Here is a 17,314-nt window from a genome sequence, read left to right as displayed (position 1 = left end):
GACCTCAGATAATCCACCTGCCTCGGCCTCCCAAACTGCTGGGATTATAGGCATGAGCCACTGCGCCTGGCCCAGGCATTGTTTCTTGACCTTTCCACAGGAATACTTTGGTATGTAGGAGTCAAACATCAGTCATTATGGCAGTCTTGCTTCAAGATGGTGCCACTCTTGCCATGTAACAGGCTCTTTTCCTACAGAGGGGCACTGACAAACTGTAATGCTCCCTAGAGGAGGGGTCCAAGGTGAACAGGCTCAGAAGATCGAGTCATCTGAAGACAGGACAAGGAAATAAGATTGTTTTCCCTAGAAAAGAGAAGATTTAAGAGAGACCCAGTTGGCTTTAAAATATTTGGAGTATTGGGTAGAAAGCTGAGACACTGAAGTACCAAGGACACACTAGGACCAGTGTTGGGGAGTTTCAGGAAGACCAATTACCATTCAGTGTTAAGGAGAACTTTCTAATAGCTGTTCAACCATAGGGTGGCCTTATAGAAGACGGTGAGTTCCCTGTCACTGGAGGTGTGTAAAGGGGATTCCTGCATTGGGTAGAAAGTTGGATCAGGTCACCTCTAAGGTCCTTCCCAGTTATGAAAATCTGTTGTTGGCCACTGGAGACCTGTGGGGGCTTGCTGCTAATAAGTCAACCCTGGTCTCCTCAGTATTTAGGAGGCTGGTAAGTTCTTCTTTTACCTCCCTAGATAATAATGACAAACACTTGATCACCTACCAACCAGTGGTCAGAGGCAGAGCCCTCCAACAGTTCTTATTTTAGTTCAGCCCTGAGGGACAGACTCTTGGGATGGAAGATCACAAAAAGGTTGCTCTTGTGCTGTTTTATGTTCTCTGAATGTATACCATCAGACAAGGACCTGTGTGCAGGTGGCTGACAGGGGGTAAGCAGGAGTGAGGGAGTGAGGAAAATGAGACAGCTCCCTGTGTTGAATAGGTTCACTATGGGTAGTTAGGGCTGTCGCCCTGGGATCACTCTGAGAAGACATAAAGATCATGGCTCAGGTTGGGCGTGATGGCTCTTGCCTGTAATGCCAGCACTTTGGGAGGCTGAGGCAGATGTATCACCTGAGGTCAGGAGTTCGAGACCAGCCTGGCCAACATGGTTTTTGTGGCAAAACCCTGTCTCTACTAAAAATACAAAAATTAGCCAGGTGTGGTGCTGTGCGCCTGTAGTCCCAGCTACTTGGGAAGCTGAGACAGGAGAACTGCTTGAACCAGGGAGGCAGAGGTTGCAGTGAGCAAAGATGGTGCCACTGCACTCCAGCCTGGGTGATAGAGCAAGACTCCATCTCAAAAAAAAAAAAAAAGATCACAGCTCAGAATTTTGCCACTGACTGATGGGGGCCATCTGGGTTATAGTTCCACCAATGTCCATCCTTCATTGGCTGAGGTTTGCTCTTTGGAGGTATTAAACCCCTGCCACTTTCAGGGGGCCCTGCAGGGGCTGAGAAAAACCTCATGCAGAGAAGAGAAATGAGAAACTGAGCATGTACCAGAAGCATCCGCCACAGCTGCAGCTGGCCAGAGATGGGCTGGAGGGATGTAGGGCAGTGTGTCAGCATCTGGCACAGATCCTTTCCCACCCAGGCCAGGATCCACCTTCCAGGGCGGTGTGGGACCCTTGGTTTTGACATTTCGGCCTCTGTGGCCCAGTGTGGGGAGTGGTTCTCCCGGTTGGTGAGTTCAGCCCAGGCTTGTCTGAATGTCCACCCACAGCTCTCTTGGGTTCAAGTCTTCCTTCTCAGCCCAGCTTCCTCACTGGGCTCTCTGGACTAAGGGCACCAGGGCAATGGGTGCTCCAGGCTGGCACCTGTTCAATATTCATATGTGACCTTGGAACATGGTGACATTAGGGGCACTGACTCTACTGTCCTTCCACACTGTGGTCAAAATTAGGACAGGTGAGAGATTGGCTAGACCCCAGAGTTTCCTGTGCCGACAGCCTAATCATTTTCTAAGAAAAAAATGCTGGGCCGGGCATAGTGGCTCACACCTGTAATCCCAGCACTTTGGGAGGCCGAGGCAGGAAGATCACCTGAGGTCAGGAGTTTGAGACTATACTGGCCAGGATGGTGAAACCCCATCTTTACTAAAAAAACAAGAAAATCAGTCAGGTGTGGTGGCAGGCACCTGTAATCCCAGCTACTCAGGAGGCTGAGGCAGGAGAATGCTTGAAGCTGTGAGGCAGAGGCTGCAGTGAGCCAAGATTGTGCCACTGCATTCCAGCCTGGGCAACAGAGCAAGACTCCATCTGAAAAAAAAAAAGAAAAAAGAAAATGCTAAGAAGAAAGCCCAAAAATTCAGAGACCTTCAAAACCTCCCTTAAAGATGGGAAATGATGGCACTGATGTTGGAGGCAGGTCTCCCTGCCAGGCCCTGAAGGCCAATCCAGTTGGCCCAGCACTCCTGTTACCGCCCCTCTGGCTTGCCCATGTCAGAGGTCTGATCCCATCTCTCTCTTCCCTGATCCCTTCTCCCACTTCTTGCCCCCACATTCCTGTCTGGTACTTGCTGTTCAGACTGTCTTTTCCATCCTCTTGCCCATTCATTACTTCCAGGGGCTTCCTCATCTCTGAGGTTCACACTATTTTGCTGCAATCTGAAAATCAACCCAGCTCAGTGTTCTAGTGCCCATTTCACCACCTAGGCAAAGTGAGGCTGAGTAGATATTTATAATAAGTTTGGGGTGACATGAAATCGAGGGCAAGGAGCGGAGTGGGTGTGTGTGTGCGTGTGTGTCAGGGTGGCAACAATTTGATCACTGTTATTAGGCGAGGGCCCCTCTTACGGCGGCAAATGTTGTCCAGCCAGAGAAACAGCCTGGCCAGCAAATCAACTCAGACAGACCCTGCCTGACATCAGAGAGGATGAGACCAAGAGAGACCTACTGAGCAAGGACATTTCCTGGGATGGGAGCAGGGCAGCGGAGAGCTGACTGCCCTAGTCTCTGCCTAGCTTCTCTCACTGTGGTGCCATGGGCCCCTGTGTCCCCCGTGCTTCCCTTTGTCTCTGTCTCAGGCTGTGCTTTGCTTTATTTGTCCTGCAGTCCTGCGTGGCTGAGGCTGTGTTGCCACCTCACTTCCTCACACCTTCACACTCTCCATGCCCCTATGTATGCCTGTCCCTTTGGCTCTGTTAGTGTGTATGTTTCTCTGACTTTATCTGTCTTCCTGGTCTCTGTCTGCCTTATTCCCAAAGGCCCTGTAACTCCAGAACCCCTGGCAGCAGTGGCTTTTCTGAGCATAGAGCGTGGGACAGCCACCAATGTGCTGAGTAGAGGTAGTGAAGGACATTTCCAGCCCAGCAGTCGTCATGGCAACAGCCAGGGCGGGCCAGGCAGGGGATGTGCAGAACCACGTGGGCTTGACCTTTCTGTGGGTGTCAGGTTTGAGCGGGAGCTGGGGAAAAACAGCAGGGACTGCTTCCCTCTGGCCCACCCCTTGGCACTTCTGGGCTGGGCTGATTGGCAAAAGGGGGAAGCTGAGAAGTTGGGATAGTTGGCGAGAGAGCGATGAGAGAGACAGGGCTTTAGTCAGAACCAGCTAGAGAACCCATGGGAAGAGAGGCAGGCTGGTCACCAGCAGGCTCCTGTGGCGAGCCGACCGGTGGCAAGCATTAGACATTAGGCCCCCAGGCGGCAATGCTCATGGGCAGGTATTAAAGGTCAGTTCCCTATACTCAGAGCTCCCCCAGACTCTTTCAGATCAAATGTCGCTTTTTCCATATTACAAAAGCCTTTATTGCTCTAAGGAAAATATACTAAATTAAAAAGAGCCAAATGATTCTTTTAAAAAGAGAAATATTATAAATGGAAAACTTAAAAAAAAAAATAAAAGGTATTCCGATCCTCCCTCTGCTTCTTCCAGCTCTAAAATTCCTCCACAGTGCTGGGCATGGTGGCTCACGCCTGTAATCCCAGCACTTTGGGAGGCCAAGGTGGGTGGATCACCTGAGGTCAGGAGTTCGAGACCAGCCTGGCCGACATGGTGAAACCCTGTCTTTAAAAAAAAAAAAAAAAATTCCTCTACAGTTGCCTCCCATGACTGCCAGGTTGGAGGGACGGTCCTGGGCCCAGTGGCCACTTCTCTGACAAAAACACAGGAAGGGAAGCCAGATCGGTCATTGCCTGAATGTGAAGGGACTTGGACTGACAGGCTTCCCCCTAATTTGAACCAGTGAAGGAGACTCATTTCCTTCCATGCCCTCTCTTTCTCCTATTGGGGCGGACACACAGGTAACAGAAAGAGGTGCCTGTGGTTAACCGCCCATATAGGCACTGAGGAATGAGAGCTAAGCAGAACCCTGGCACAGTTAGGGCTTGAGGAATATCTCACTTTATAGTGTTACTACTCAGCTATTTCCTTTTATATAATCCTTTACATAATCATATATTAGTTTATAGAAACAGGACTCCCTTTATATAATCCTCTATATATAATCATGTAATAGTTGATAGTATGAGTGCCTAAAGAATATTTCCCTACATATATACCTACAATTATATCTTAGTTCATAATCAGAGGAATGCCTAGAGTGGACACAGTACAGAGCATGAATTAAGGGATAAGTAGCTTATAATCGGAGGAATGCCTAGAGCAGACACAGTACAGAGCATGATTTAAGGGAAAAACAGTTATACCAAGATAAGAATCCATGGCCCAGGCAGCAGCGTTCAGTATCGTAAAGATACCCAATGTGGCGAGAGCCACTCCTCCTGATAAAGGAGTTGTAGGACCTTGCTCCAATTCTTGTGGAAGGCTGCCCTCAAAACAGCAATCCACCTTGGTGATTGTGAACTTTATCAGTTTTTGCTACTGTGCTGCTTGAAAAGCATCTTCCCATAGAACCCATTGGAAGCTGCCAGAAGGTGGCGGTAACCTTGACGGCTCTGTCATTGCTATGTGACTTAAAGCATCTTCCTATAAATCTTCTTAGAAGTAGTTTGCCCATAGATCGAAGTATTGCACACTGCACCCTCTTCACTGCTCACGGCCCACTTTCAAGCCTCGGTGACCTAATGGTGGTGGACCCCTTACTGCACATGGCTCTTGCCTTCATGGGAATGGGCCCCTTGCTACGCACAGTCCACCTCCTGGCCTAGGTGACCTAATGGGGGTGGACCCCATGTTTTATAGCTTACAACCCTATCACTATCCTTAAAGATGATTTAACTCACTGCCCTGCCCCCTAACCTATACACAAAAAATACTCATGCTTCTGGACATTCGGGGCCTTGCTTGACTCCGCTTATAGGTGGCGTGGCCCCCGAGCCCAGCTGCATTTTCTTTGTACTTCTGTGTCCCCTTTATTTCTCGGATCCTGTGCCGCAGCACAACATAAGGCTCACCCTACGACCCTGTGGGGCCTTCAGCCCTACAGGTGCCCACAGGCACCCTGTGACCCCTTGAGGGAGATGCGAGGGGTGCAGGGCAGCCTCGGGTAAGCTCCATGGAGAACACAGCATACTGGTGGATCCCATTTCCAGACTGTCAAATCATGGCCATGCAAGAGATTTCGAGCTTTCTGGGACACACTGCTATGGAAAACAAAACCACAGCCTCAAAATAAAAAATATGGTCTTCTTATTTACTGAAAATCCACCTTCAGCAAAGACATGAAGGGGGCGCTCACCAGCCAGTAGGTGAGTGACTTAACACGGCAGCACCACAGGCTTTCTTTTATACAGGAGTACAACCCCAAGTCCCCTTGAAGAACTGCCTCCGGCACAGGCATTCAGACAAAGGAAGGGGACACTTGGCAGGATAGGGGACCACAGACCTTGTAATCGTAAGTTAACATGCTGCTAAAAAACTATTTGAAATGGCGGGACGTAGTGGCTCATGCCTGTAATCCAAGCACTTTGGAGGCCAAGGTGGGCGGATCACCTGAGGTTGGGAGTTCAAGACAAGCCTGACAAACACGGTGAAACCCCGTCTAGAAAAAAAAAAAAACTATTTGAAATGAGTGCGGATTACATATATTTGAAAGTGGTCAGCATTACTGAAGCTCCAGCTTTTTTTTTTTTTTTTGAGATTTATTCTCACTCTGTTGCCCAGGCTGGAGTACAGTGGTACCATCTTGGCTCACTGCAACCTCTACTTCCCAGGTTCAAGCAATTCTCCTGCCTTAGCCTCCCCAGTAGCTGAGATTACAGGTGCCCACTGCCATGCCTGACTAATTTTTGTATTTTAAGTACAGATGGGGTTTTACTATGTTGGCCAGGCTGGTCTCAAACTCCTGACCTCAAGTGATCCACTCTCCTCGGCCTCCCAAAGTGCTGGGATTACAGGTGTGAGCCACTACCTCCAGCCAAGATCCAGCATTTTTGAGACTGGAACCTTTCTGTCTCTGACAAAATACAGATTATGTATTTTGGAAGTTAGTCATCACTCTCTAGTTCAGCCCCTATAGAGCTATTACTGAGCCTCTGGCCTCTTCCCTGGGTTCTAGAAACCTGCAGGTACCTGTGGCCCCCAGAGCAATGGGCAGGCAACAGAAGGCTGCTAGCACCCTGAGGGCCTCACATGAGGCTGGAACCTTGGGACACAGGTACTGCATCATTCACTGTTTCCCTGCATGGGCTTCAGGAGTAGATGAGAGTCCAGGGCCAAGTCCCTTCCCTCCAGCTGCCTTCCCTCTGTGAGTCCCTTGACTCTTCTGTGATACCCTCCCCAGCTCAGCACCTGGGGCTGGCACTGCTCCCCAGGGATCCTGATGAAGTCACAGAACATCTGCTCAACGCCTGATATGGTGTAAGCTGGGGAAGGTGGGTCATCCTGTCAGATACTCCTGCCAGGCCTGGAACCCCTGGTGATCCTTTAGAATTCTAGGTTCTCTAGGTTCCTGTCTAGAATCCTTCCCTTCTCACTCCACTCATGCTCTGGGCCAGGCCCACCATGTCTGGCTGCCAACTATCTCATGCCACCTGCCTTTGTTCTCTACTCCTTTTGCCAAAACCGTATTTTCTGGTGAATACCTCTTCTACTTCAAGGTTCAGCTCAAATGCCAGAATACAAGTGAAGCTGTCCTCAGTCTACCCTAGGCGACGCTGTGGCCCCACAGAACTTTTTCTCATCATCACTATAGCAGTCGTGACTCTGTTTTGACCTCCACCTCTCCACTGCAGAGTGTGTTCCACGGATGAACTGGCTTATAGTGTGACCTGTGAACCTCTAGAGCTTGGCCCCGTGTTGCTCACTGAGTATCTGTTCTTGCAGTTGGCCCTCACCAAAAGAGGCCCCTGTTCTGGGATGTGAGCCAGAGAATGTCCCAGACTCCTTGGAGACAATGGGCATACCTTCATGTGTCATATTTGCCCTCCACCAGCTCTCCCCGGCCAGATCACAGCCTCTTCCTGGGGCAGGGCCTGTAGTGCCAGGTTGGTTGCAAGGCAGGGGCTCTTCACCTCTGAGAAAACCATGGCTTGGCCCATTGGCACCCCACCTGGGATGCAGGATGGAGCAGCAACAGCTGGCTGGCATCTGAACACTATTTCCCCAGCCCTGGGCAGCCACCTCCTGTAGCTGTTCCCTCAACCCATGGCTTTACCTTGCTGCACTGGAGAGCCTGGAGAGCCAGTGGGCTCAGAGTGGGAAGACAGTCTTCTCTCCTTCCCCTTCCTCCTGGCAGCTGCAGCTATGCTGCATGATGTGGAACAGAGCACAGTCTTAATTACTGCTCAGCCCTGCTCATTAGTGCTTCTGGAAGCCCAAGAAGCCAGAGTTAGGAAGCCTCAATCACAGTGGAGACCCAGGCTGCAGGCCTCCTGGGTGATTGCTAGTCCTGTGTCTGCTGAATTGTGTCTGTGTGACTTGGGGGTATTTGGGGGACTCCAGCAAAAGACATTCCCCCCGCCCCTGAGACTGGGAAGCTGGAGGGAGTCACTGCTGGATTAACTTTCATGCACAGCTCTGATCAAATACCTACAATGTTTCTCTTGCCAACAGCATAGAGCCTGGAGTCCTTGGCTTAGCAGTCAAGCTCCTCCACAATCTAGTCCCACAGGACTTTCCCAATCTGATTTCCTGCTTTAATTCTGTCAGACAAGGAGGAAAGGCGAAGGCTAGTCCCCCTTGTGGGCTCTCATTGGTGTGTGCAGAGCATTTCAGGGACAGCATATGGTGGAACATGTGAAACTCCACTGCAATCAGAGAAAGATGAACAAATGATTAAATAAACCAAACGTGCTCAACTCCAGCACACTGATGACTTCCCTGCTTTTGGAGGGACTTAGCAAGGAGCCTGGTATGTTGTTCAGCATGCACTGTTTTTATTTTGGTTGTGAAAATGAATAAAGAACCAGTAAGTGCCTGAAGACTGAACACAAGGAAGCTGAGTAGAGGAGGAGAGAAGGGTAGGCCCTGAAAACTATAAATCTATAGGTCCAATTTCAGTATCTGGAAAAACTCCTTTGAAATATCAATTTGTAAACACCCTAGATCAAATGAGATAATGCTCATAAAAGTGTTTTTTGAACTGCAAAGGGCTTTTGAAATACAAAGCATTATTCTGTAATATTTCTGTTCAGTGCAGACTTTTAAAAAGATGCTATGGGGAGGCTGGAGATTTATGATAATGGCTCATCACCCACAAGGTGCTCACACAGTTTGGGCTGTTTCATTTAATTAGTCATTGCCTCTCAAGTAGACTACTGCAGAAGCCTCCTAAGTGGCCTCCCCGCCTCTGCATTCTCCCCTGTTCCATTCATCTTCTATGCTACCATCACATTAATCTTCCTGATGCACAGCTCTGATCAAATACCTGTAATGTTTCTCCTGCTGACTGCACAGAGCCAGGAGTCACTGGCTTAGCAGTCAAAACTCTCCACAGTCTGGTCCCCCAGAACTTTCCCAACCTGACTTCTCTCCTTCCATCATAGCCGGCATGAGCTCAGAAAGATCAAGTCACTAAACCCAAGACGACACAGATACCAAGTGGCAGATCATAGAACCAAACCTTCAGACCCTGACACCTGACTCCAAGACCATTCTGACCCACCACTTTCTTACTTTGATGGAGAAATGGACTGTGTTTGTATCCCTTTAAAACATATATGTTGAAACACTAATCCTGATGTGATGATATATGAAGGTGGAACTTTGGGGAGGTAACTAGGTCATGAGAGTGGAGCCTTTATCAATGGGACTAGTGCCCTTACAAAAAGAGGCGAGAGGCCAGGTGTGGTGGCTCACATCTGTAATCCCAGCACTTTGAGAGGCCAAGGTGGGCAGATCACAAGGTCAAGAGACGGAGACCATCCAGGTCAACATGGTGAAACACATCTCTATTAAAAACACAAAAATTAGCTGGGTGTGGTGGCATGCACCTGTAGTCCCAGCTACTCAGGAAGGTGAGGCAGGAGAATTGCTTGAAACCGAGAGGCAGAGGTTGCAGTGAGCCAAGATCGCGCCACTGCACTCCAGCCTGGCGACAGAGTGAAACTTCATCTCAACTTTAAAAAAAAAGGGGGGGGCCAGAGATCTAGCTAGTTTTCTTCTGCCGTGTGAGGATACAATGAGAAGTGATATGGTTGGTGATATGGTTTGGCTGTGTCCCAACCCAAGTCTCATCTTGAATTGTAGTTCCCATAATCCCCACGTGTGGTGGGAAGGACCCAATGGGAGATAACTGAATCACAGGGGCAGTTTCCCCCATGTTATTCTTGTGATAGTAAGTTCTCATGGTTTTATAAGTGGCTTTCCCCTTCAATCGGCTTTCATTCTTCTCCTTCCTAATGCCCTGTGAAGAACATGTTTGCTTCCCCTTCTGCCACAATTATAAGTTTCCTGAGGCCTCCCAAGCCATGCTGAACTGTGAGCCAATTAAACCTCTTTCCTTTATAAATTACCCAGTCTCCGCTATGTTCTTACAGCAGTGTAAGAATGGACTAACCCAGAAGAGGGCTTTCTCCCAGAACCGAACCCTGCTGGCCCCCAAATCTTAGACTCCAACCTCAGAACTGTGAGAAATAAATATGACTAAGGTTAGACCTACTAAGACAAAAGGAAACTGCTGCAGTGATCTTTCTACATAGAACTTTTTCTCTTCTTTGCAAAAATTTCCTTACGACAAATTCCCAGGAGTGGGATTACCAGGTCAAAAGACATTAATATTTTAAATGGCTGTGTGAATTGACATAATGCGTCACAAAAGAACTGGGCTGATTGGCTGGGCCTGGTGGCTCATGCCTATAATTCAAGCACTTTGGAGGCCAAAACGAGCAGATCACCTGAGGTGGGAGTTCAAGACCAGCCTGACCAACATGGTGAAACCCTGTCTTTATAAAAAAGAAAGAAGAAAGAAAGAGAGAGAGAGAGAGATAGCAAATGCTTTCAAAATTTAAACTCCTTCAACATTTAATTCTTCAGCATTATGTATACTTTTAATTGTACATCTCCCTCCCAACCCTGACCCTGAGTAGAATGTAAGCTCCAGTTTGTCTATTTAATTTGCTGATGTGTTCCTGGGGCTAAGTAGGATAGTGAGGGTAAAACAAGATAATGCCTGTACATAGCCTGTGGTAGGCAGCACCTGGTACAGGGCTCATGATTAACCAGTGTCTTCTTCCTCTTACATGTCCACCAACAAGAGAATACGAATTATGACATATAATATTATAAATTGGCCAGGTATGATGGCTCATGCGTGTAATCCCAACAGGTTGAGAGGCTGAGGCAGGAGGATTACTTGAGCAAAGGAGTTTGAGACCAGCCTAGGCAACATAGTAAAACCCCTTCTCTACAAAAAATACAAAAAAATAGCCAGGCCTGGTGGCACATACCAGGCTGAGGTGGGTGGATCACCTGAACCTGGGAGGTCAAGGCTACAGTGAGCTGTGATCATGCCATTGCACTCCAACCTGGATGACAGAGTGAGACTCTGTCTCAAAAAAAAAAAAAATTCAGCTAAAAGAATTAAATGGCCAGGCGTGGTGGCTCATGCCTGTAATCCCAGCACTGTGGGAGGCCGAGGTGGGTGGATCACGAGGTCAAGAGATCAAGACCATCCTGGCCAACATAGTGAAACTCCATCTATCCTAAAATACAAAAATTAGCTGGGCGTGGTGGTGCATGCCTGCAGTCCCAGCTACTCAGGAGGCTGAGGCAGGAGAATGCTTGAAGCCGTGAGGCAGAGTCTGCAGTGAGCCAAGGTGGTGCCACTGCACTCCAGCCTGGAGCCTGGCGAAAGAGAGACTCTGTCTCAAAAAATAAAAATAGTAATAAATCATAAAAATGATAATTACAAAGAATGTGCAGCAGTATGGAAAATAGTTTATAACTAATGTTAAGGAGAAAAAAGCAGACTACAAATGTGTCCATGATTACAACTGGGTAAAAATAATTCAAGATCTATACAAAAATAAGGAGACAAGATGATGGGTTCATGTTGAGGAGCTGTTAAGCAGGGATGAAAATTGATGTGCCCAGACGCAGATTTTAAAAGTAGATTCTCTTTGAAGCATCTTTTTTCATACCACCTGATAAGCATCTTGCTACATGGCAGCAGCAGCAGTATGATAGGTGATATCAAAGAGAACTATCTGGAAATCATTTATTTTCAATCCAAAATGGAGCCTTATATTATGTTTGTCATAAATCTACATACTCTTCCAGATGACTATAATTGAAAAGTAGACTTTGCTTTGACATCTGATGGCAGAAGAATAGCATGTTTCCATCCTTTTATAGACATTCCATATGAATGCACAAAATCTATCCCTTGACCTGATCCTGTATGTAATAATGAGGAAACACATGGTCAAGTGTTGAAAACTAGAGAAGAAAAAAGTGAACACCTTGAGCGAGAACCCGTAATAGAACAACTTAGCAAAATGTTTTTTTTGTTGTTGTTTTTTTTCATTTTCTTCTCTGAATCAGCATCCAATATATTTTTGCTTTCTTTTTTTTTTTTTTTAATTTTCTGCAAAATGTTCTCTACTACTAAGTATGGCTGCTATCCTTGTGGACAGTATCACAGATGTCAGAAGAAACTGGTTCCTCCAGAAGACAGATGATATTGAAGTTGTCAGGGAATTAAAGAGAAATACTACCCTGTGCCTCATTTGCCATTGGAGAAAGTGCAATCTGGTATATGTACTACTAATAATAACATGTCTTTTCATATAAAAAAAAATTCTACAATATCTTTAGGAGGCTGAGGTGGGTGGATTGCTTGAGCCAGGAGTTTGAGAGTATCCTGGGCAACCTAGTGAGACCCCATCTCTAAAAAATATTAGCCAAGTGTGGTGCATGTGCCTGTGGTCCAAGCCACTTCGGAGGCTGAGGTAGAGGATTGCTTGAGCTCAGGAAGATGAGTCTTCAGTAAGCGGCGATCATGCCTTTGCATTCCAGTCTTGGTGACAAGGCAAGGCCCTATCTCTTTTTTTTTTTTTTTTTTTTTTTTAAAGACGGGGTTTTACCATGTTGGTCAGGCTGGTCTTGAACTCCTGACCGCAGGCGATCCGCCTGCCTTGCCCTCCAAAGTGGCAAGGCCCTATCTCTAACAACGACAACAAAAATCAAAATCTATGCAAAATTTAAACCCATGCTTGGGCTAGTCTGGTAGGAATGAAGGTTAATTTACCTAAAAATGCTTCTTTGGTTTTTGTAATTCTTTTTTTTTTTTTTGGAGACGGAGTTTCACTCTTGTTACCCAGGCTGGAGTGCAATGGCGCGATCTCGGCTCACCGCAACCTCCGCCTCCTGGGTTCAAGCAATTCTCCTGCCTCAGCCTCCTGAGTAGCTGGGACTACAGGCACACGCCACCATGCCCAGCTAATTTTTTTGTAGTTTTAGTAGAGACGGGGTTTCACCATGTTGACCAGGATGGTCTCGATCTCTTGACCTCATGATCCACCCGCCTCGGCCTCCCAAAGTGCTGGGATTACAGGCTTGAGCCACCGCGCCCGGCTGTAATTCTTTTTTTTGTTACTTTTTAAAAACATAAATTAGCTCAGGCGCAGTAGCTCACGACTGTAATCCCAGCACTCTGAGAGGCTGAGGCGGGAGGATCACAAGGTCAGGAGTTCAAGACCATCCTGGCCAACATGGTAAAACCCTGTCTCTACAAAAATACAAAAATTAGCTGGGTGTGGTGGCACACGCCTGTAATCCCAGCTACTTGGAAGGCTGAAGCAGGAGAATCACTTGGGCCCAGGAGGCAGAGGTTGCAGTGAGCCAAGATCCCGCCAGTGCACTCCAGCCTGGACAACAGAGTGAGACTCCATCTAAAAAAAATTATGTGTGTGTGTGTATACACACACACACACACACATATGTATGTATGTATACATGTATATATAAATTTAAGGGGTACAGGTGGAGTTTTGTTACATAGATGTATTGCACAGTGGTGAAGTCTGGGCTTTTAGTGTAGCCAATAATCTAAATAATGCACATTGTAACCCCTGATTTCTCATCCTTCATCGACTTCCCACCCTCCTATGCTCCCGAGCCTCCATGAACACTCTACTATGTTCATGTGTACACATTATATAGCTCCCACTTATAAATGAGAACATGCAGCAAAAAACATGGAACACTTCACAAATTTGCATGTCATCTCTATTAGTCCACTTTGCAATGCTCTAAAGGAATATCTGGCCAGGTGTGAGGTGGCTCACACCTGTAAAGTCAGCACTTTTGAAGGCTGAGGCGGGTGGACTGCTTGAGCTCAGGAGTTCAAGACCAGTTTGGGGAACATGGTGAAACACTGTCTCTACAAAAAAAATTCAACAATTAGCCAGACATGGTGGCACACAACCTGTAATCCCAGCTACCCAAGAGGCTGAGGTAGGAGGATCACTTGAGTCCAGGAGTCAGAGGCTGCAGTGATCCAAGACTGTGCCACTGCACTCCAGCCTGGGTGAGAGTAAGGCCCTGTCTCAAAAAAATAAAAAAAATAATAAAGGAATTCCTTAGACTGGGTAATTTATAAAGAAAAGTGTGGTTTATTTGGCTTAGGCATGGCACCAGCATCTGTTGCTGGTAAGGCTTCAGGAAGCTTACAATCAAGGAAGGCAAAGTGGTCCTAGTGTGTCACATGGCAAGAGAGGAACCAAGCGAGAGAGAGAGAGAGAGAGAGAGAGAGAGAGAGAGAGAGAGAGAGAAAGAAAGTGCCAGGCTCTTTTAAACAACCAGATCTCATGTGAACTCAGAATGAAAGCTCACTGACTACTGTTGAGGACAGCACCAAGCCATTCATGAGGCATCCGCTTCCATAACCCAAACATCTCCCATTAGGCCCACCTCCAACACTGGAGGTCACTTTTTTTTTTTTTAGACGGAGTCTTGCTCTGTCACCCAGGCTGAAGTGCAATGGCACAATCTCAGCTCACTACAACCTCTGGCTCCCAGGCTCAAGCGACTCTCCTGCCTCAGCCTCCTGAGCAGCTGGGACTACAGGTGTGTGCCACCACGCCCAGCTAATTTTTTGTATTTTTAGTAGAGACAGGGTTTCACCATGTTAGCCAGGATGGTCTCTATCTCTTGACCTTGTGATCCAGCTGCCTTGGCCTCTCAAAGTGTTGGGATTACAGGCGTGAGCCACTGTGCCTGGCCTTTTTTTTTTTGCGGTGGGGGGGATGGAGCTTCGCTCTTGTTTCCCAGGCTGGAGTGTAATGGCGTCATCTCCCTCACTGCAACCTCTACCTCCCAGGTTCAAGCGACTCTCTTGCCTCAGTCTCCTGAGTAGCTAGGATTACAGGCATGTGCCACCACGGCTGTAATTTTTAGTACAGATGGGGTTTCATCATGTTGGCCAGACTTGTCTCAAACTCCTGATCCCACCTACCTTGACCTCCTAAAGTGCTGGGATTACTGGCGTGAGCCACAGCGCCCAGCCTGAGGTCACATTTTAATGTGAGATTTGGAAGGGACAAAATATCCAAACCATCTGATCATCCTTGCACAGGAGCCATGCTAATCTCTGTATGTTCCAACTTTAGTATATGCGCTGCAGAAGAGAGTACTTGCTTTTCATTTTGATACAATTTCAAACTTCAGAAAAGTTGAATGTATAAGGAATTTCCAAATACCTTTTCCCCTGATTTACTGATGTTACATTTGCACGTGTTTGCGCTCCCTCTCCCTCTGCTTTCTCTCTCTGCATACATATGCATTTCCTAAGAATAAACACATAACCAACCAAAGAATAGAGTTTCTATTATTTGTACTATTTTTACAAATAAAAAATGTGTGTTCTTTTCCTGCAATCCTGAGCCACAATTTCACCAGGTTCAGGATGCAAGGCCCTTTTCTGTATTCTTTGGACCTCTGTCATCTGAAAACACTGGCAAACCACCAGTCCAGTGATGCTGCCATGATGTTAAGCTTCCCCTTAAGACCCCTGGCAGAGGAGAGTAGCATATTGTGCACCAAGTTATGTGGGAAAAGGGGCTGAAATGAAGCCACCCTTGCAGAGCGGTTGCTCATCTTGTACGTGAAGGTCCACAGAGGTTTCTGTGACCCTGGAAGCCTGTCTGCTTGAGGCGACCTTCTCTGGGGAACAGAATCTCCTGAGAAAGGCACTTAGCTTTTCAGCAATCCAGAGATTGCTGAAAATATTTTTCTTCAGAATGCGGTGCGCTGAGGACCAGTCAGTGCTGAAGCCAGAGGTGGTTAGACACGAGTCTGTCCTTGGAACTCCCAGGCTCAGAGCCACCATTATGGAAAGCGGACTATTCAGGGGTTTTCTTGTACTTTACTTTTTTTTTAATTTAGGTTTTTGGAAAATGGCATCTGTGCTAAGGGCTTTGGGCAGGCCAGCTAGGAGGATGGAAGAAGTTTCCCATTAGCTTGTGGACAAAGCCTGAGCCTATATAATGAACTCCTACACACCTCCACCATCACCAGGGTAACGTCCCTGTGCATTCTCCCCTCTGCCTTACCAGACCTGGGGCCTTCCCCTCCCTGGATTTGAGGACCATGGACTCTTTGCAGCCTCTACATTATGCCCAACCAGGACAAGCCCTGAGCATAGGCAAAACTGATTTCACAGCCTGTAGCCCACGGCAAAGAATTTCGTATCATTTTCTCCTCCACTCCTCTCTTGGTCTGGCCTGGACTTGAGACCCAGCCCTGGCTTCACACAAGCTCCAGGGTTACTGATGGCCTTGCCTCTGCTACTCTTCCCTTTACTCTCAGACCCTTCCCCCCGGGCTGTTGCTTCTTAACTTTGTGATTTGGAGAAATCAGTCTCTCTGGCCTGTTTCCTCATCTGTAAAAATTAGATAACGATATTTACCTTAGAGTGTGGTGATGAGGGAGAAAGAAGACCAAGTGTGTGAAAGTACATGACTGACCGCTCAACTGTTAGCCAAATCCGAAACTTCCCCATGAGAGTGGCCACAGCTTTGCCTCTCTCAGTTTACACTCTAGAAGTGCCCTGTGCTGAATGCTGTAGACTGCTCAGTCAGTATCAACTGCTGAGGCTGATTTCTGCTGAAAAGATGATTGCCCGTTTTCATCTATCAAACTGACAAAATTACTGAAGACAGGCCACAGGGAGTAGGGGAAAGGGTCCTCTCGTACACTAGTAGCAGCAGAATGAATGGGTACAATCTTGATACCTGGTATCTTAGACTTGTTTTCTGCTGCTTAGAATATCTAAAACTGAGCAATTTATAAAGAAAATAAGTGTATTTCTTACACTTATGGAAGCTGAGAAGTCCAAGGTCAAGGGGCTGTATGTGGTGAGAGCCTTCTTGCTGGTGGGAACTCTGCAGTGTCCCAAGGCAGTGCACAGCAGCACATGGTGAGGGGCTGAGCATACTAATATACTAGCTCAGGTTTTTCTTCCTCTTCCTATAAACCCACCAGCTCCCCTCCTACAATAACCCATTAATCCATTAATTTATGAATGGAAGAACCCATTTGTGAGAGAAAAGCCCTCATTCCCTCATTATCCAGTCACCTCTTAAAGGCCCCACCTCCCAATACTGCCACACTGGGGATTAAGTTTCAACATGAGTTTTGGAGGTACAAATATTCAAACCATAGCACCTATGTACAACAAGGATATTCAGGAGGGTGTGGTGCCTCTCGCCTGTAATCCCAGCACTTTTGGAGGCTGAGGTGGATGGATCACTTCGATCAGGAGTTTGAGATCAGCCTGGGCAACATGGTGAAATCCTGTCTCCACTAAAAATACAAAATTAGCTGGACGTGGTGGCCCACATCTGTAATCCCAGCTATTTGGGAGACTGAGGCAGCAGAAACGCTTGAACCTGGGAGACGGAGTTTGCCGTGAGCTTAGATCATGCCACTGCACTCTGGCCTGGGTGATAGAGTGAGACTATGTCAGA

At 47.3% G+C, this 17,314-nt stretch overlaps 1 pseudogene; it reads right to left on the bottom strand.

Moving 5' to 3' along the window:
- Window positions 1-14,887: 14,887 nt before the first annotated feature.
- On the bottom strand, window positions 14,888-14,980 carry LOC119471717 (annotated as a pseudogene).
- Window positions 14,981-17,314: the final 2,334 nt, after the last annotated feature.

Source organism: Cebus imitator, unplaced genomic scaffold, assembly GCF_001604975.1.
Source record: "Cebus imitator isolate Cc_AM_T3 unplaced genomic scaffold, Cebus_imitator-1.0 Scaffold70, whole genome shotgun sequence".
Classification (NCBI taxonomy): Eukaryota; Metazoa; Chordata; class Mammalia; order Primates; family Cebidae; genus Cebus; species Cebus imitator.
Note: the sequence above shows the minus strand (reverse complement) of the source record. Positions and strands in the feature narration are given on the sequence as shown.